General features: G+C 39.1%; 1 protein-coding gene across 1 annotated transcript in view; it reads right to left on the bottom strand.

Annotated features, from left to right (window-relative positions):
* Window positions 1–21,222, bottom strand: part of EYS (eyes shut homolog) — a 1,023,158-nt gene that overhangs the window by 111,856 nt on the left and 890,080 nt on the right.

The following is a 21,222-nucleotide window of genomic DNA, read 5'->3' as shown; positions in this document are numbered from 1 at the left end:
AGGCCCAGCAGCTCCCTGTGGGGCACAGGAGCAGCCTGCACCAAGCCCGAGACCCTCAGTGTGGGGGTGGCAGAAGGAGGACCTGTCCTCAGGGTACATGTGGGGCTCTGTGGGGCACTCACCCATGCTGGTGCCTCAGCAGGGTGCCAGCAGCTTCAGGGGTGGATGCTCAGATGGAGTACCCACATCTCCACACTAGGGTCTGCATGTGGGGGACCCACGCTTCTCGGTGTTTGCAAAATCCACACTGCCTGTGAAGGGCTGGGTGTGCACACCCTGTGTGTGCGTGTAGATTAGTTACAGGAAGTTGCTTAGAAATTTGTAGATGTGCATTAACGTTCTGCAGTGTCTAATACTGTGGTTTATCTGTGTCATTGCTGATACTGATCCTGAATGTTTAGTTCACTTATTGCCACATCATTAATAAATCGATAATTATACATTATTAATAAATCAATAAATGACTTTGATTCTGATTTAAACCACACGTATTGAGCAGCTTTTCCCTGTGACAAATATCTGTAAATTTTTAAATAGGAAAAGAACTGCCAGTATAGGCTGTATCTAGCTTCTTACACTACATAATTCTGAACATGCACAGACTGTTGTGCTTATGTATTTAGAAAACTCTGTAAGTCAAAATGAACGTACCAGCTAATTTTACACACCTCTTGGAGCTAGGAAGTGCTTGAAAGCAAACAGTCTGAATTACTGTCTGAGACAACGTCAAGTTTGTCTAAATTGAGAAAATAGGTGTAGATAGAAAAAATTGCAAATGCAGATACCCAAATAATTATCCTTATTGCACTGTGGCAGATTTGTTTCCAGCTGTATCAAACACAGATGAAAGCACTTAATAGGACAAAATCTTTGAAGCATACAGTTGGCTAAAACCAGTTGCAAAGGTTTGCAGCCATGTTCTCTGTAGAATAAGAAGAGCTCTGAATTAGACTCCCACTTTTCAGACAAAACTAATTGGCTATTACTTAAGATTTCTGTTCTCTTTTTTAATTATTGAAAAAAATCAGCCCATTTTCCTTTTGTCTTGAAAAAGAATTATAGTCAAACCAGAAAGAATAAAGCAAACATAATGCTGTTTACCTGTAGCTATGGTGACTGCTAGTAGGAAAGGGTAATATGTTCACAGAGGAAAGAAAAAACCCTCACTGTCTCCTCCTTAGAGTAAAACCAAGCCAAACCAAACCAGTTCATTTGTTAATATATGTTTCTTTACCCAAACAAGCAGAGTGGGAAGGGAAATAACTTCCTATAGTTCATTGCATTAATTGGAAAATTATTCTAGGAAGAGTGTTGTAACACTTCAGGAATTCTATGCGTTATCATTATATCATCTTTTTGTGCTATAGATCTCTGTAATAGCTGACAGCTCTGTAATAATAAACTCCTTCCAGAAAGCAAGACGATAGTGAGGAGGAAAAATGTTAATAGTTCATGCAATAGTCAGGATTATTGGCACGTTATCATTATAAATAATTGAATCAAATAAGTCTTCTGGCTGTAACGTATCCTTGAGATGTTGGATTCTTGTTCATATTGATGTGGTTCTGGGACACAATATTGATTTAATCATCCTTTTCTGTTAAATCAGTGTTGAGAAAACAGGCCGGGTTTATACTCCTCTACATGTTCATTCCAAAACAGGGAGATCTGAAAGTGTTTATTTGCAATTGCCCTCTCTGTTTGGACTGCAGTTATTCAGAAGCCATCTTTAAGCCGGAGTACCTAAATGCTGTGCTGCTTAATCATGAGCTAGTATGCATTCAGCTAACAGTGGGCTCTAAGGAACACATCAAGTTGTATTTCAGCAACGTTAGATACATATTAATGCCTAAAGTATTGAAAGACAAATGTGACAGAATTGACTTTATATTAGTTCAGAGCTTACAGTCTAACCCTGCTGTTATTAACCAGGCCTGTGTGGATCACTCACTCTATAGTAAGGGTTGCAAAGTCATCTCAAGTGAAAAGACCTTTTTTTTTCAAAGGATGAATTCTGAGACTTCTCAGCAACACATACACTTATCTATGACTGCTATCACTAGAGGTAGAACAGCTTTTGCCCTTTTCTTTGTCTCGGAAGTCAGAGGCGAGCGGATTTCTCTTCTCCCCAGTTTCACTTTACACTGACATCCATAGTGACACACGCTGGTAGCAGCAAGCCAGTGACACCACAGCAATTTCTCTCCTACAGAGCCATTCATCCAGCAGTCTGAAATGACTCAAACAGCGCTTTATTGCTGTGTTTTCTGTCTCTTGTTACACCACCCTGTCTCTCTCCTTTTAGCTGGCTACACTTCTCTGAAAAGAATAATAAAGGTAAAGCTGGACAAATTTTTAATCAACAGGACTTCAGTGGTTTTGGTGGTATCCTCCCTGCCCCCAGTCTTTACCTGCTATGCATAGAAACCACTTAAGTTCGAGACATTTTCATGCATGCTTCTGACTGCAGGTCCTTCATTGATTTAAGGATGATCCAGCCGAGTACAGCAATGAAACAAGCACCTTAAGAACTTTTAATAAGTTCTAAATGAGACACTGTTTCTCAGATTTCCCTCCTGTTGTTTTCTGTTCAGTTCTATAATGCAGATCAATACAATCCAGAGTTATCCTGCGTGAACAAAAAGTTGTTGAATGTATCCAGCTGTGGGCTTGATTAGATTTTCACTTCACTGGTATAAATCAGAGTAACTCCACACAAGGCAAGGGAATCTCAGCACTCTAAAATGGTGTAATCTCAGATGCAAAATGAGAACCAAGCTCCATTTTCTTTCTTTTTCTGTTGGCAGTGTTAGCTCCAAATCCTACATCAGAGGATGAAACTCCTTTACATGTAAACACTGAATTGTACAATTACTAATTATTGATTACAACATTTAGGCAGAGAGGAATATGCCCCTAACATCTGCTGGCAAGAAAAGTAATTGGTGATGCTGCCTGAAAGAATATGTACTTCTGCCTCTGTGACTCAGATGTCAGTGCATAATTCCTGTTTGAAGAAAGGTGTTTTGAAGAAATGCTGGTTAAGGCATAAGTTAGCTCAACCAAAAGGCAGTTCTGATGGATGTGTGGAAGATGTTGATTTTATTATTTTAATAGCATAATGTGTTCCTGTGTTTTTCTTATGCTCATTCTGCTTTCAAAAAAAAAAAAGTCTCAAGCTTAATTCCTATATTATAAATGCAGGATAAAAAATGTTCTCTGTACTGTGAATGAAAATAAGGCAGCGGTGCCGTGCAGTCTCTTGCCTATGTGCTTACACACTTCACTGAGCAAGGATACCTTCATGAACATAGCATTTCTACTAAAATACATCATTTGCTAAATCTCACTGGATCTACTTACATAAGAAATCCTTTTGGGAGTGAAGTAGCTTGATCGGCCCACATAGAGCACTCTTCTTCAATGTAGCATAGAAAGGAAAAATTAAATCAGGAAAAGCATAGGAAAAAACCCTCAGATACCACAGTAGTAGTGAAAAAAGAGGACACACTTGAATGGAAACAAACAACAACAATTTCCCTTCCTTCCCATGCACATAGAAATTTTCATGCCAGTCCTTACTAGGTTAAGTGTCACAGAACAATTGTTAAAAGTAAGCAACCCTAAATTTTCCTTATTGAAAAAGATACTGCAGTGAAGCACAGAACAAAAAAGGTGGGAGCAGTCACAGAAAATGGCACACGACTGCTGGGCATTCTTCTTCCTGCTCTCCTGAGGTCTTAATTTAGAGAGTGCTTTTTTTATAAAAAAAAAAAAAAAAGAAAAACTACAGAGTTAAAAATGCAGTGAGGAGGAAGGACTGAGGTTATAGAAGACAAAGAATGCTCTAAGCATCTTGTAACAGTTGCAATACAGAAAACCACAACGACTAAATAGGTCCCAACACAGTACAATGTTTCTTCTTTTTTTTTTTTTCCTGGTAAATCTCAGAGCATTTCAAATGTTAGCTGACATAAGGATTGTCAGAAGCTGAGGTTTTTTCTCCTCTCTATGAAATTTAAACTCTGCAACTTTTCTGCCAAGCTACTGCCAGTAGGAAGGTGCTTTTATGAGAAGAAAATTGCTTGAATATGCTACTGGGGGATTTACTTTCTCTGTAGCGCTAGTTTTATTTAAATGTCATAAAATGCCGGCAAAACGCAATTACTACCAGCTCTGCAAAGTCCTCCTTTAGCTCACCTCTAAGATCACTGCATTTTGTCCAGAGGGGCTTTAGCGCAAGGTCCATTTCTCTAGCTGGGAGTGGGTGGCATACCAGCTGTAGGTGGCAGTACCCCACAGCTCTTCCGTTTCAGATCCTAGTGGAAGATTAAAACCAGCCCAGACACACAGAACAGTATTTCTCTCAGATGCAGCAGAGCAAAATAAAGATAATAAGGATTTTTCCCAGCCAAGGATCCCAGGGTTTTCCTGGCAAAGGAGTTTTCGAAGCATCCATTTACTTACATTATGATCTCTATTTTTATAATAGATTGTACAAATCAAGTATTTTTCTTTACCTCAGGTGTTTTTTTTTTTGAGGAAAGCTCTATTTTGCATACACTGATCTCTTGGACAGTGTATAATTAAACGTCTGCAGAGTAAAAAGATGAAATTTGAGACAAACACATCCCTTGTCATTTTGTCTCCAATTTTATTTTTGTAAATTGGGGTAATTTGTGGTGGGTGAACTCAGGATGCTCTGGGTATTTCTTTTGGGTTTGTGGCTAAGGTTGCAGTGTTTTTGTCTAAAGAAAGTTATTCACACATGTACCTAGCTTCTTAGTGTAAGATGATAGAATACATATGCGATCTGTGTCAAGGACTTGAGAAATACACGTAAATTGACAAAGTTACTAAAAATGCATATTATCAAAACCAGCCTGCAGAAAATGGTTGCAAATTTCAATGGTGCAAATTTAAACTGCCCAACTCATACTGAAAAAAATCCACCCCCAAATATGGACAAATCCATATTGATAAACAAAATTATTATATATTCATATATACAAATTTATCTATGCATAAACTTATATAATAATGCACAACTGGTTTTGCTACTACACAAATACTTATCCATGAAAAATGGATCAAATCTGAGGTTTTAACTACATTAGTTCTAGGCAGAAAAAAAAAGATATGTTCATTTCAATTACCGTTTTGTAGACATCCTGCACCTAGCAAGATTAGTTCATACCCATGAATGCCGTCTTGTTCATATTAAATCACAGCATTTTACCATCAAAGTACAGGACAAACATCCTCTCATTTTAAAACTAAGTATTATAGCCCCACATCTGCTCCTAAATCATCAACCCAGCTTTAAAGACCTGCTTGAAAACAAGCAAGCAACTGAACGTAAATAAAAAGAGTGTCCTGATATTGAATCCTACTCCACCTCAGTATTGGCTCGTGCCTTGCAGTAGTTCATATGCAGAAAATGCTCTCCTACAGATGGAATCCACTTGTCCTTGCTATTAAGCGAAACACAGCAGGACCCAGAGAGCATTTTCTGAAGCTGAAAACTGACTTTATAATTTAGCCTTCAATCTTGAGCTGGCATAACTATCACATTATAAATCTGGATGCTGAGTCTCAACACTTGTAAAGCAAATAAAATAAACTCCTGATTGCTTTGTCTTTTTCATTGCAGTTTACGCATACATAGTAAAGCTAGATTTCATTATTAAAAATATCTTATGTTTGTCCACTCAAAGAATTTCAATGCCTAACAATTAAATAGCTGTCTGCCAAGAGCAAAACAAATACAGTTTGTCTTCCTCACTGTTTTTCAAAGCAGGGAAAATAGTAAGGATATTCAAAGACTGCATCAGTTTTTAATATATGAGTGGCTACATTTAACTTGCTGTGAAACCAGATGCATGTTTATACATTGCACTATTGCTCCATTGTCCCTGCAGCAGTGACAAATCAAGGAGCTGTTTCCCAAGGGGCAGTGCAAAGCCTGTGTCCCACTTCATCTCTGCTTCCAGGGTTTAAGTGAATCTTAAGTAGGCAAAGTTCACCCTGGGGAAGGCGAGGGTGTAAGAATCGTACTAACAGATTCAGAAACAGAGAGAAAGCACCAGGAAAAGGAAACAGATCGTAACTCTGTTTCCATGTAGTCTCCAGGCTGGGAGGTGGCATTTAGACCTTCTGCCTAATTTACAGGTTTGGTATTAGTCACCAGGAAGACTTTTTTAGGATATCCAAAAGACACTTTGGATAAAAGGAGAATAGGATTGTATCAGGCATAAACTGAGGGAAAAGAAATCTCATCAAATTATCAGCTATAAGTGTATCATATAATTTGGAGTAAAAGCACCTTATGGACTGTGTGTTCATGAGAGCAGAAGGGGAGATCCCAACCCTTTGGCAAACTTTCACCTTACCTTCTCCATGAAATTTGCTTGGGGGAAAGCTAAAGAAAGGTTATAAAAGCCAGCCACCTTTACAACACACAATTTATTTGTTAATGGTTCTTAACTCCAAATGGTTTTCAGTCCAATTAAGCACAGATTTTTCTAAATGGTTTATTCTCTCCATTACTTTAGTATATTTACCCAGGTAGTTACTCTGATCCATGTATCAATATCACGAATACTAATGAATGTCAGGAAAAAAATCTGGATTATGTAAAATGATTACATGATGAAAACGATCTTAGCTTGAATTTTGGGATTTAAATCAATCTCTGAATATTTTGATAAGGTGAGAAGCCCATAATTAATCCCTGAAGGTACCCAGGAAAGAGCTTAAATCAGGGTTAATGAACTACCATGCTTGGTTTCCAGTCTAGAAATACACTGCACTGTTTCTGAAAATGGTTTACAGAATGGAAAAGTGTATGAATAATTGGGCAAGTCTGACAACTGAAATATAGTGACGCTATTCTATCATATTATATACTACTACAAAAAATAATAATTCCTGGATATTCTTCAGCCTACAGATAGTAGCAGTCTTCATGTTTTACTTGAAGATTTGTGTTCAAAATGCTGTTTATAACTCAAAACCTCTTGTTGTTAAGATGAGTTTTTTTAGGTTGAACATCTCTGTTATTGATGTCATACCATTTTATAGCATATTTGTGTGTATTCTACAGTGGCTTTTCCAGACCCCTGCTCTGAATAATTCTGAAGAAAATAAATTAAATTACAGCTGTGAATCATTGAAGATGACTGTCATCAAGAAAAGTAGAAAAAAGTTTATTTATAGGACAACAATTGTGCATCTTGAACAAATGCTGTTCATTTATGTTTCATTAATAGTATTCACTCCCAATGTACTCCAGTTTGCATGTCTGTTGGGGATTTTACCTATTTCCTTGGTGTCTTCATCTTTACAACTGGGGAGGGACACAAAATAAACCCAATTGCCCTCAGCACCCTCACAAAAAATGTATTATAAAACTCCATAGCATAATGAAGAGAAGACAATTATGAACAAAGGAACAATACATACAGCAAAACTATAGCCACCATATAATTAAATTGTTTGAGTACATATACATACATATGTGTTTGTATCTGTGTTCTCACATAGATATTTAACTCACACTTCACTAATTCCTGATTATTGCAGCAAAAATGATGACCTGGTGACTTAGTTATGAAACTTCACATCCTATTAACGGAAATAGAAAAGAGATGTCATGACCAGAGCTTCTGGAACTGAAGGCTTACATACCCCTCTGTAACCTTTGAGTAAATCTGTGGTGGAATGGAGAGAGAGATCTCTAAAGCAAATAACAGTGCTGCACAGAGGAGCCCTTGTAACTGGCAGTTTCAAAAACTTTAAAACAACACTCCTGATGCTGAGTAACTGTTTTCTATCTGGCACATTTCACCTTGGGGGATTCCTGGACTTTTTTGGAACTTGATCTCATTTCTGTTATAACCTATTCAGACATGACTGTGACTGCTAGCACTTCGGTATTCTTTTATGTAAACATCAAAGTAAATTATCTGCTAAAGTACTTTATATGTTAACACATATATTGAAGTGGTCTAGGTACAGAAATGAGTAGGATGTCCAAAAACTCATGTGAATATTTCTTACGGTCCATTTATGTCACCACCACATTAGAAGATGATAAGAACCAGCATGGTCAGTCTTCTATGTAGCTTCAGAGCAATGAAATGTCATCTTAGCCATCTGTAAAACTCGTTACTGAGGCAATGTCAGAAGAAATCTAGTGCACGTGCTGACCTCCAAGCCAGATGAATTTTCCAAAGCACACAATAAGGCTAAATTGATGGGCATACTGAGAAGGTGACCTGAATACAAGAGAACATAGCACCCCTTACTGAACTCTCATGCCTTGTGGAGTAATACAAATCATGCCTTAACTCTCCTGATCCTCTAACTCATAACTCCTAAGCACTAGCAGATTTTGAAACAGAGAAGAAGCAATACCAGCCGTACACTTACAAGCACACAAAGAGTGTACTTTAACTGGGTATGACTAATAGGTCTGGTAATAATACAAACACAACTATTAAAAAGAGGAGTCTGTCCCTTAAGGAAACATTAAGCCTTTTAAAGCTATGCAGGACTTTTTACTTAGTAATACAGTATTCTAGATAGGTAACTGAACAGTATTGGTACTGAATAATAAATAAACAAGATGACAGACAATAGATAACTATTACTGAAAATAATGACGTCAGCTTTCAAGGTGCTGCTGTGAAATGATTCTTACTGTTGTATAACCAGTCTACAGCAATGCCAATGGACCCATATTAGGCCTTGTGGTGACCTCTTCTACTATGATTTCAGGTAACCCAAGGAAGGTCCTGGTGAACGACAAATGGATTTTTATGGTTCTAGGGTCCTTTTATTTTCATATCTCCTAAGATATTATAGGTTACAGAGAATCAGTTTTCAAGAGCAGTTGTTTCATACATATTTTTGTCCAAGACAGTCTTTTTTGAAGAGGGATGCACTAATTCTCTAGCAGGACACTAGATAATTCTTATTTCTCTGGATTCTTTATGAATAACATATTGATCTGTGCTCCCCTTCACTTAAGAGTAATACACAACTTCAATAAGCCTTCCCTAGTAAAAAAAACCATTCCCTCCTTTACAACATGCAAGACAGAATCACAGAATCACAGAATGTTAGGGATTGGAAGGGACCTCGAAAGATCATCTAGTCCAATCCCCCTGCCGGAGTAGGATTACCTAGATCATGTCACACAAGAACACGTCCAGGCGGGTTTTGAATGTCTCCAGAGAAGGAGACTCCACAACCTCTCTGGGCAGCCTGATCCGGTGTTCGGTCACCCTCACTGTAAAGAAGTTTTTCCTCATATTTATGTGGAACCTCCTGTGTTCCAGCTTGCCCCCTTTGCCCCTTGTCCTGTCAATGGATGTTACTGAGAAGAGCCTGGCTCCATCCTCGTGACACTTGCCCTTTACATATTTATAAACATTAATGAGGTCACCCCTCAGTCTCCTCTTCTCTAAGCTAAAGAGACCCAGCTCCCTCAGCCTCTCCTCATAAGGGAGATGTTCAACCCCCTTAATCATCTTTGTGTCTCTGTGCTGGACTCTCTCTAGCAGTTCCCTGTCCTTCTTGAACTGAGGGGCCCAGAACTGGACACAATATTTCAGATGCGGCCTCACCAGGACAGAGTAGAGGGGGAAGAGAACCTCTCTTGACCTACTAACCACACCCCTTCTAATACACCCCAGGATGCCATTGGCCTTCTTGGCCACAAGGGCACACTGCTGCCTCATGGTCATCCTGCTGTCCACTAGGACCCCCAGGTCCCTTTCCCCTCCGCTGCTCTCCAACAGGTCTGTCCCCAACTTATACTGGTACATGGGGTTGTTCTTGCCCAGATGCAGGACTCTGTACTTGCCCTTGTTATATTTCATTAAATTTCTCCCCGCCCAACTCTCCAGCCTGTCCACGTCTCTCTGAATGGCAGCACAGCCTTCTGGTGTGTCAGCCACTCCTCCCAATTTTGTGTCATCAGCGAACTTGCTGACAGTGCACTCTATTCCCTCGTCCAAGTCATTAATGAATATATTGAATAGTACTGGTCCCAGTACCGACCCTTGAGGGACTCCGCTAGACACAGGCCTCCAACTAGAGTCTGTCCCATTGACCGCCACTCTCTGGCTTCTTTCCTTCAGCCAGTTCACAATCCACCTCACTACCCGATCATCCAGACCACATTTCCTCGGTTTAGCTGTGAGGATGCTGTGGGAGACTGATATTTAATCTGAAATAATCAGAGGCAGTTGTGGGGAAGACCGTACAAGCACCACATGTATTGACCCACAACAATGGGCAGTGAGAAAAAAGTGAGGTTACCTTTGCCTTTGAATAGTCAGCTGGACACTTGAGGATACTCTGGGTACAGGTAGAATGCCTCCTCTATTTCTGTCTTTTCTCCTCCCTAAAAGCTATCTTTTAGCTAGGTTTGGCTAGCTAAAAGAAGCTTAATCTAAATACATTATATGCATGCATACACTGCATGAAATTCCCATGACTATTGTGGGTACCACTCTTTGTATTAAGCTGTACACATGACCACAAAGTTGGCTGGTTTTACGAAGTCCTAAATACAAGAGTTACTGGTAAAAAAAAAACCCACAACAATTTTCTATCTTTCTAAAAAGCAAACTTAAATAAATGCTGTTACTGAGAAAGAAATAAAGTAACAAAAACAAATTTGGTGACACGGTAACCTTCTGTATCAATATGATACCTCATAACCAGACCTCCCAAATTCCATTTGAATATTAAGCATGTCCTTGAATTCAACAAGATACTGAAGGTGAAGAAGGTTTCTTGAAACCACAATCAAAATCTGTTCTATTCTGTGACCTCAGATAAACTTCACTCGTCCTTTCAGTGATAAGCTCCCCAAAACAGGGATTCAGAACAACGGAGTTCTCCCCTGTTCAATCTCCAATCAATCATGCTAGTCAGGACTGAAATTTCATAATTTTTTTCTCCCTTATGTAATTGTCGCTGCTTGAAGTGTAGAAATCTATCACTAGTAGGTAGGTGTATATGTTAGGTTAGCAGCAAAGGAATAAATGTTCTAACATATAACAGAGGTAGTGCATTATTCATCTTCTGCAGTACCAGCCTTGTAATTTTATTGTGATATCGTACAGTAAATAGCTAGAGCATATAATGAGTCCTTACGGAAAACTTACACGTGTCACTGAAAGGATTATCTCTGTGGAATTCTGGAAAACCATTAGTACAAAGAATATTGCACATTTTGCACATACTACATATGATACAACTTGTAACAAACAAACGGTACCAGCTATACTATTTGTCAGAATTTATAGCAGAGCGAAATTCTTATAAGAATCTTTGCACTACTTCTCAAGGTGGACAAATATGTATGAATAGTGTTTTGAGTATTTCTACATATACTTGAACATCTCATTGGCCATGGAAAAAGACAGTATTCAATTCATTTTGCTGATATGTTGTGTTTTAAAACTCCTCCAAACACGGTACCCCTTCTGGAATCAAAGCTATCAGAAATGTTGATTTGGTTGTGCTGTAATTCTCAAAAATGATTTTACATAGTATTTCTGGGAATGGAGTCAAAACATTCTAAAATGACTGGTATTAGAATGACACTTACTGGTATTTCAATACCCACACTAAAATTTTAGCCATGGCAGCTTCTCTGATTTAAGTACAATTGAATTGAGATGATGTATAATCATGTTTAACAAATTTTGTGCACAGCTTGCACATTATCTAAACAGTCAGAAATTTAAAGTCCTATTTATATTTGGATCCTTGGTTTTCCTACATGCTCTGTTTTCAGCACGTTACTTTTCACACTGGTCAAATACTAAATCTGCGGATCTGAGAACATGAACATTTCACTTTCCACAGACATTTTTAATAGAATGACAACATTCTATAAATTAAAATACAATAGAATGTCTTTTAATAGAATGACAACATTCTATAAATTAAAATACATTCTCTAAATTAAAAACAGAGATAAGTTTACTCTTTGATCATCACTTTTTCTAACTTGTTTGCTTGGGTTATTTTTCAACTGCCAGAATCTGTTATTTCAACAATACTTCTACGATAAAATGATGTTCTGAAGTAAACAAATTCTGAAGAGTGTACCACATTTTAATCATTAGTAAAGAAGTTGCATATTTTAAGTTAATTTAAATATAAATTATGCTTAATTTAAAAGAACAACAGTTAAGTACTAGCATATCCAATAATATTTACGAACTTGTAATTTGCTATTTCCTCATACATTATCATTGCACAATTTCCTGGGGGTTTTGTCTAAAATCTAAAACATCAGCTCTTAACACTGCCAGCTTAAGGGAATTGTCAAATATCTTCTCCATACTACTATAATCTGAGGAATATAATGCATAAGAAATAAGGTACGATAAAATGGGAATGTGTTTCTGATGCCAAGAGTGAGACACATCTAGTTCAACTAATTTGGTCTTGAAATAGATATCCTAATACAACTGTGGATTAGAGCAATTTACTATCCAAACTTCAAGGGCAAAAAGCTGGGGTTAAAATTTCAGTTTTCTGTTTGCACTTTAAGGAAGACTAAGGTGGGAGAACTGCAGATTTAGTTCAGAAAAAAGTGTGCAGAGCTTTTATGTGGGGCTTAAGCCAAATGCAATTCCTTTTGCCAGAAAGATCAACCTGGATAAATGAGTTCTCTTATCTGTTAATACCTAATGTTAGGAAAATTGGAGATGAAATTTTCCCTTTTGCTTATTTGACTTTCCTGTGAAAATATGATGTAACAAGCACATGTCCAACAGGATTTTGGTCATTCTGAGAAGCTCAAAGGCATTATCTTTCATACTGCTCAAAAATGACATGAAAGATTTTTCTTAGTAAGAATGGCATTAATTTTTCCTAAGATCATGTGGAACCTGAAACGATGAACAATCTCTCTGCCAGAAAAAGAAAACAATTTGGAAATAAATTTAAATTAATTCTTTTCTTCACCAAAGCCCAATTTGAAGTAAGCATTAGAAAAAACAATGGATTTCCAAACGTGAATCTCTTTCATAAATGTCGAACTCCAGCTATACTATCTACCTAATCTCATTAAAAGTACAGGATTCAAAAAATTCAGGTCCCCAAACTAGTCTTCCTAAATAATGGTGTGTGTAAACATGAATCATAATAATAATACCGGCAGTTTCCCGAGCTGTAAAACATGTAAGCATCTTTAGTATTGACAGATCTGCCCAAAAAACAGCCCTTTAAAAGGAAGTAGGTTGCCTTCTTCATACAAATCAGTATTACATAAGTGCATGTGGCACAAATTCTGAAAAGGTGTGAGAATATACAACTCCCATCTGGAAATCTTCTTCCTTTGCAAATCAACTAAAAAGAAATTTAATCTCTTTGGTTTATCTTTCTGCAAGAGGTGAACACAGTGGCACTTAAAACATAAGTCCTGGACTTAATATGGATCTTAGTGAAGTTAAATACGGTTTAGATTTGTAAAAAACCCAACAACGGACGTTCTAGATAATATGTTTGCCTGGGTCTCTTAGTCTATAAAATAGATCTATAAAAAGATCCTTGATATATGATCAATTCTGCTATTTCTGACTAGCTGGTTCCTCTCTTACCCAGAAACATGTCCATCTAAAGCAGTGATGGGAAATCCATGAGCAATTCTAAAAATTTGGCCTGCAATGCTTTTAGCAGTTTTGGGAGTTGCTTCGGTTCTCCTTGGTATGAAAATGGGCACTTACTCATTCTCGTGTAACAATTTTATCTTTAGTTCAACAAACACACAAATCAGATTTTGTGAGCTGGAAGCAAACTGCAGCTCTGTGCTACAAATGTGATAAAAGCATTAATAAAGACATAAAAGCCTATCCTTAGCTGAATATCTTCAGTGCGATTGAGTGCGCCCTCAGCAAGTTTGCTGACGACACCAAGCTGTGCGGTGTGGTTGACACGCTGGAGGGAAGGGATGCCATCCAGAGGGACCTTGACAGGCTTGAGAGATGGGCCTGTGCAAACCGCATGAAGTTCAACAAGGCCAAGTGCAAGGTCCTGCATGTGGGTCGGGGCAATCCCAAGCACAAACACAGGCTGGGTGGAGAATGGATTGAGAGCAACCCTGAGGAGAAGGACTTGGGGGTGATGGTTGATGAGAAGCTCAACATGAGCCGGCAGTGTGTGCTTGCAGCCCAGAAGGCCAACCATAATCTGGACTGCATCAAAAGAAGTGTGGCCAGCAGGCTGAGGGAGGTGATACTGCCCCTTTACTCCGCTCTCGTGAGACCCCACCTGGAGTGCTGCGTTCAGCTCTGGGGCCCCCAACATAAGAAGGACATGGAGCTGTTGGAGGGAGTCCAGAGGAGGGCCACGAAGACAATGAGGGGGTTGGAGCACCTCTCCTATGAAGACAGGCTGAGAGAGTTGGGGCTCTTCAGCCTGGAGAAGAGAAGGCTCCGGGAACACCTTCTAGAAGCCTTCCAGTATCTGAAGGGTGCCTACAGGAAAGCGGGAGAGGGGCTTTTTACAAGGGTAAGTAGTGACAGGACGAGGGGGAATGGTTTTAAACTGAAAGAGGGTAGATTTAGATTAGATTTTAGGAATAAATTCTTTACTGTGAGGGTGGTGAGAGTGGAACAGGTTGCCCAGAGAAGTTGTGGCTGCCCCCTCCCTGACAGTGTTTAAGGCCAGGTTGGATGAGGCTTTGAGCAACCTGGTCTAGAGGAAAGGTGTCCCTGCCTGTGGCAGGGGTGTTGGAACTAGATGATCTTTAAGGTCCCTTCCAACCCAAACCCTTCTATGATTCTATGATTCTATGATCTTCAGCCAAAGACTGACATACCAAGCATTTTTGGCTTACGGGCACAAGGAAGCACAAGAAGTGTTTCTGGCACATGATCTGGGAAAGGTTCACCATGACTAACCTTTGAAATGGAAAATGAGATGAAAAAAAAGTTGAAAAGAACATTTTAGTGTCTCCAAAGCCTACAGTTTGAGCTCCTTTTTTTTTTTCCCCTAAAACCAGTCATATTCATAATGACTTTTTCTACTGTTTATTTTAATTAACATTGAGGATATATACTAAAAAGAGACCACATAATTTGTTAATTCATTTCACCTAGTCTCCTCAGTATCTGCAACATATGGAATTCTATCACTTAACCAAGTTCATCTATAGAATTTCCTTTAACTTACAAGCAAGGTAACGTAGAACTCATTTTATAACTTTAAAAAAAGGCATTCAAAACCTTATTAGATGAACTTTAGGAAACAGTCTGGATGGAATTTTTCATTTGGTGATCAGTTCTTTAAGGCTTAAGAAGAATTGCACGATGCCCCAGCGTGCAGAACACAGTTAGTTTCTGAATTATGATTTAAAATATGGCTTTTCCTATTTATAGCTGAAAAGGTACCAGCAAAATGAGACCTACATATCTAGGAAGGTATTTCTTACATTATCAGGTGACGGAAATCGAAAAACTGCATTCCTTGTGTATTTTTGGTGATTACAGCATTCATGGTGGTTGAAATTTGAAGTGTCTCTCTATTGAAATTTATTGCTAATTGAGTTTGATTTTTCAGTCTTCGTTAATTGATTAACATTAATGGACCCATCTGCTGCACCAATACATGGGGAAGAACAACAGTAAGAACAATCACTGTGAGCATAGTTTGAGACACTGGAAACATGACCGTTTGTGGGAGCAATTAACTTATTGTACTCTGCACTATAAAAGCTAAGCTTGTCTATGTTTACTTTTTCTTGAGTCTTCATACAGTTTAAAACAAATGTATTAATCAACTATTACTAGTGTAGTGGCTGACATAATTGTCAAATCATTGGTGAAGTAATTTTATAAGTTCATTTCCCACACACAGATGTGTCTTCTTAATTAATACTAAGCTTGGTTTGAAACATCTGGCTCATATGATCAGGGGGCCACACAGAATATTAAGAGCTTCCTAGGTTAATCTTTCCATACCCTTTTCAAACACATACTTTCAAATCCAATGAGCTTCGAATTCACAAAATTAGTCATAGAACTACATGACACTCAAATCCTAAATTTACTGAATAGCTGTGATTTTTTCCTCTGAAATTAACCAGTCTCTGGAATTCTACATTAGCATGGATGTAAAGTGCAGTAAAAGATTTAGTGAACTTGCAGAAGTGCTTCGAAAAAGCAGTAGAGCATTTACATAGGAGAGTACATTGGTTTTAAAAACTAATAAAATAATGCCTATGTAAAGAATTAGAAATTTAGATTTGTAGTGAACCACTCATTGGATATAGCATATGTTAAAATACTCTTGAAACGGAATGGCTTTTGTCCTATACACAGACAGATTTTTTTAGTTAAAATATAAATGGAAACCAGATAGCACTTTTTTTTTTTTTAATGAAAGTGGAGCAGATCTTAACGTAAAAAGAATGACAATAACTAGAGGTTTCCAATTCCACAATATGATACATTCAGTAGTTTCACAGCAAAATGGTGATTGTGTAGCCTGTCCCCATCACCACGGCCATGCCTGGCCATCTTAGATCTGTGTCTGACCCTGGTTCCCCTCACTGGGCTTGATCCTGATCCCCCACCACTGGACCAATATCCCAGCCTGGCCTCAGCCTGCCACCATCCCCAGGGATGTGCCTGATGCATGGGGCTGGGGCTGTCTCATTGTACTCTGGCTGCCCTGCTCCTGGCTGGGGCAATGGGACAGGCTCTGGCTGCCGGGCTCTGCCCTTGACCAGCCCCGCGGGAGCACCTGATGCAACCAATGACCAGACCACAGGGAGCTGCTGGCCCTTGCTGCATCCTGAAATGTTGTATCTGAAAACTAGGTGCATACTAATCCCTGTCTCTTGCTACCAAAAATACAAAGAAAACATTTTTTTTCTGCTAAATACACTTCTTCTGCGTAATTATTGTAATTAGTAGGATGAACACTACAATACGATTTTTCTACTTTGATGATGAGAAAAGGCAAGTAACTTTATTTTAAGAATGACTGCAAAAAATGTTTCTTATGAAACACACCTGTCTATGCCCAGCAGTATGTGTTGACAAACTTCAGTGTTCATCATAAAACACAGCTGAGATATTTGCTATGTAATACTTCATGGCCTTTCAGAAGCAAAGCATTAGTTAGTTGCCAAGCACCTGAATAATAACATGCAATGAAAAATCTTTTTTTTTTTTTTTGCCACGAAGCAGTGTAGTTGAAACAACTGGCAAAATCTTAAACAAGTCAATAATAGTTTTATATGAATCATCAAATTGTTGCTTCTTTCATCTGAATTTTTTTTTAATATAAGTTTTTTTGCAGTAACAAACACGCAAATGGACAATTAATGATGTAGATTGGAATATTTTTAACACTATAGATTATTTATGGCTCTCATGGGCTGCAGTCTTATGAATATAAACTCATTATCTGAAGATAACACAGTTGTATAGTCCACATGCACCACTTGAACACTGGGCCTTAAGCCTGGAAAGTTTTGCCTATAAACTATACACAAAATGTCCACCTCTGGCTTTTCAATTCTCCTGCTCCACACATGACATGACCACTACAGGTTGATGACCAAGTAATTAATCAAATAGTTGCTAGGATAAAGCAACTAATAAATTAAAGTGGAGTGAGGGGAGAAACTTGTATCTTTCAGCTACAAGGGGTACCAAAAGATGTTTGCAACCAAAGCACTGACGGAAGAAGGTGACAACAAGCCCAACACACATAAATTCATCCATTTACTGAATAGAGTTTGTTACAGTATGCACATTCGCTAAATAGATTCCTAGTATTACACTGCAAAGAAGTGTAGGAAGAGTCTATAGCACAGAATTTCTCACTATTCCTTTTGGAATATGCCTCACACACTGAAGCACTGGGCTTAGGCCTTAAGACAACAGATGCCAAGGGACAAACTTTATGGAGTGTTCAGAGTTCTGTTCTGGAGCCAGACCTGCCAAGGTTGATCAGGAGGTATGCAAGTCATTGTTTTCCCATATGTCCTCAACCTGCTCAAACCTGTGGAAAATGGAATTGGTATACAGCAAACTGAAGCATTCCCCAAAGGGGTTTCTGACCCTGGCATTCTGTCAGGCAGAGTCTGTGTAAAACACCTGCCAGTACTCCTGAAAAATGGCTGCTAGCACAGGCAAATTTACATCCCAACTTGCCACCATGTTTACATCCTCTACAAAGAAATTGGTGCAGATAGGTAGATGACTTATTAAGAAGTGAATCTTTTAGATCTGTCACACTTCTTAGCAAAGCAGAAGTGATTTGGTTGATTACATGTTATACAGTGATGGAGCAGTCTGTTCTCACATATATGTTTAACTCTCCAGGAAAGAGAACGTTGCACACACTGAGGAAAAAATGGAGCTTCAGGACTCCATTTTTTGGAGCTGCAGGGATTGCTCCTGTAAAGACCACTACCTAGTAAACTTTCCAAGTGAGATCTCCAAATCGTGAGAGCTAATCTGTTGTGACAGCTTTTGTCGGCAGTTTTGACAGCTAAGAGAAATGATCAGCCTCTGAAAAAGCAAATTCTGTTCTGGTAAGTGAACAGTATGAACTTGGATGTGAAACATGGCATCTAGATCGTCCTATGAAGGTGAAGCTTACCAAATATGGACAGTTTGTGAACTTACTGAAGAATGTATGTACGTACATATGAAAACCAGAAAACCAGGTGAGAAGAGAGAGAAAGAATGACCTCCCTTGACCCACTCTCTCTAATGCAGCCCTAGATGCTGTTGGCTTTCTTTGTCAGTAACGCACATTGCTGGCTCATGGTCAACTAGTTGTCCACCAGAACTGGCAAGTCTTTTTCTGCAAAGCTGCTTTCCAGCCAGTCAGTCCTCAGCCTATACTGGTGCCTGGGGTTATTCCACCCCAAGTGCAAGACACTGCATTTCTCTCCGTTGAACAGTATGAGATTCCTGTTGGCTCATTTCTCCAGCTTGTCGAGGTCCCTCTGAATGGTAGCAGACCTGTCTGCTGCATCAATCACTCCTCCTGGCTTTGTATTTAACCCTTGTTTCTGGGGTGCACCCTGTCCCATCTTATAGGTCATTAATGAAGATAAATGGTATTGGATACAGTATTGAGATTTGAGGTCCTCTGCTAGTGATCAGTCTCCAGCTAGAATTTGTGTCACTGATCTTTTGTGCTTTTTGAGCCTGCCCTTCAGCCAGTTTTCAGTTCACTTCACTGTGCACTTACCTAGCCAGTACTTAATCAGTTTGCCACTATAGAAGTTATGGGTAGCAGTGTTGAAGCCTTACTAAAGTCAAGTAAACAACATCCAGTGATCTTCCCTCATCAATCAAGCCAGTCATCTCATTGTGGAAGGCCATCAGGTTGGTTAAACACAACTTCCCCTTCATAAATCCATGTTGACCACTCCCAACCACTTCCTTGTCCTTCACATGTTTGGAAACTGTTTCCAGGAAAATTTTCTCCATCAGCTTCCCATAGATCAAGGTGAGGCTAACCATCCTGTAGTTGCTCAGATCCTCCTTCTTGCCCTTCCTGAAGGTAGTCTTCTAGTCCTTAGGAACCTCTCCCCATCACCTTGATCTTTCAGAGATTATCAGGATTGACCTTGCTATGACATCATATAGCTCCCTCAGCACTCATGTGTGAACCCCATCAGGTTCCATGGACTCAACGTGTCCAGTTGGTTTAAACATTCCCTAACATGATCCTCCTCCACCAAGGGTAAGTCTTCCTTGATGTAGACTTTCTCCTACAGGTCTGAGAGGAATAGGATTCCTGAAGGCCAGTCTTACCAATAAAGACTGAGGCAAAGGCAGCACTGTGTATTTCAGTCTTTTCCAGATACTTTGTCACCAGAACATCTGCCCCCTTCAGTAGCAAGCCCACATTTTCCCAAGTCTTCCATTTGCTGCTGATGTACTTACAGAAGCATTTCGTTTTGCCCTGCATGTCCCGACAGATTAGTCTCCAGATGGACTTTGGCTTTCCTAACCCCATATCAGCGTATTTGGACATTTTCTCTATATTCCTTCCAGCTCATCTGGCCATGCTTCTGCCTCTTGTATGCTTCCTTTTGGTGTTTGAGTTTTGTCAGGAGCATCTTGTTCATCCATGCAGGCTTCCTGCCACTTGATTTCCTGCTCATTGGAATGGAACATTCTTGGGCTTGAAGAACGTGGTCCCTGAAAATCAGCTGGCTGCTGTAGAAAATCATGAAAATCATGCTTCTATAGCACTGTTTATCCCTGGTTTGCACATGCAGTTTTCCATGACTCCTCTGTACGGAAGAGCAGTGACCCATTTCAGAACAAAAGCATTTCTGAAAAGGGTTGAGGCCAGCAGATGGAAAGCAGAAAGGCAGGAAAAAAATCCAATGGTCATGAATTATTCAGGACCCAGGCTTTAAACGAAACAGTATTCCATAATTAGATGACAGGCCAAGCAGTAGAATGACAGAGATATAGCAAGGAACAACAGAGGAAAAAAAGATTCATTACTCTGAAGTACATACTCAGTTTCACCAGTTGGGTAGGCAAATTGTGTGTTTTCATAAAGTTGTCTTGCCCTCATTTGTGCCCTAGTCAAACAAGGCTTAGAGATCAAAAACCTGTTTGGTGTTCTTTGTGTGCTCACATCAACCAAGAGAAGCAGAGAACCACCTCAAAACTTTGATTCAAGGTTTCCTCAACCTAAGACGAACACAGTGGTCCAGAGCTGTAAAAGAACTTTAGACTATGTTCTGTTCAGCACTTGCCTTGAAGCTGAAGTACAATTTTAAAAATAGACATGACAGCTACTTCACAAATTCTATCAATTTTAAACAAAAATGTGGTTCCTAAATGCTGAGTGCTTTAGACAATGATCATGTTACTATGGCTTAAAAAGTTACTGTGCTTCAATTGACCCATCATTCAACTGAACCATCATCCTATGTGCTTTTAGTTCATTTCTCTTTTGGACCCCATTTCCTCATTCAGCATGATGCACTTTAACTTTCAAAGGTTCTTTGACAATACTTCTTCACACATGCTGAAGGTGCTAACTTACTTGTTAGTGTTTTCATATGATGAAGGCCTATGCTGTGTACTCAGGAGCACACTATGAAGATGTGTGAGGGTACAAGGCCTAGTAAGATACAGAGCTGTTAGACAGAAGAATGAGATCTTACGTGTTTCTGTCCAAACTATCTATACA

This window comes from Nyctibius grandis, chromosome 1 (assembly GCF_013368605.1).
Source record: "Nyctibius grandis isolate bNycGra1 chromosome 1, bNycGra1.pri, whole genome shotgun sequence".
NCBI lineage: Eukaryota > Metazoa > Chordata > Aves > Nyctibiiformes > Nyctibiidae > Nyctibius > Nyctibius grandis.
This window is presented reverse-complemented; position numbering and strand designations above follow the sequence as displayed.